We start from the raw sequence: 718 nt of genomic DNA, 5'->3' as shown, positions 1-718 counted from the left end.
CCTAGGTGACAGGGCACAAATCAGTGTGATTAGTAACTATTATGTGTTTCTGTATGTGTCTTATTGTTAAAAAAAAAGAGAACCAAAACCAGGGAAGATCCATAAGCCTTCATGCATCAGGGCAAGTTTAACTGGAAAAGCCCAATATGGACTCTAATTATGATGCATATGTTGGATTTCCTTGCATTTTCTTTTAAAGCACAGCTGTACTGGCTGTACTGCACTTCAGAAAGCCTTCCAGTTATTGACACAACCTTGTAAAAATGGTTAAGGCAGGGCTGGCAGCCAAACTATCAGGGCTAAGGAGCCAGGCAGCATCTGCCCAAAGCAGATTCTAACAATTGTAGTCTATTTATAGACACTGAAGTAAAAAAAAAAAAAAAATATTAAAAAGGAAGAGAAATAAGTAATGTAAGAATAAGGCGTGCAGTGATGCAAATATAGGTAGTATACCACACACTTAAATGCCTTTCAGTTACTCCTGCTAGGCAGAAAAAGTGGTGTAAGTGTCACTTCGGACAACAGGGACAGGCCTTGTGGCTGCTCATCCTATCAGAAGCTGCTCTGGGGAAGCGCCAGGCAGACGCAGAACTTTGCAGCAAACCCCGCACTTATCCTTCCACCGCAGGGCAACAACTTCCTTCAGCACGTCCAGCCGTGTTGGACGAACGCAGTAACCCGCGGCGAGGGGCAGGCCTTGGCGCCCTACCCTGCGGCT

This window comes from Chaetura pelagica, unplaced genomic scaffold (genome assembly GCF_000747805.2).
Source record: "Chaetura pelagica isolate M959 unplaced genomic scaffold, ChaPel_1.0 scaffold70, whole genome shotgun sequence".
In the NCBI taxonomy this organism is placed as follows: domain Eukaryota; kingdom Metazoa; phylum Chordata; class Aves; order Apodiformes; family Apodidae; genus Chaetura; species Chaetura pelagica.
Note: the sequence above shows the minus strand (reverse complement) of the source record.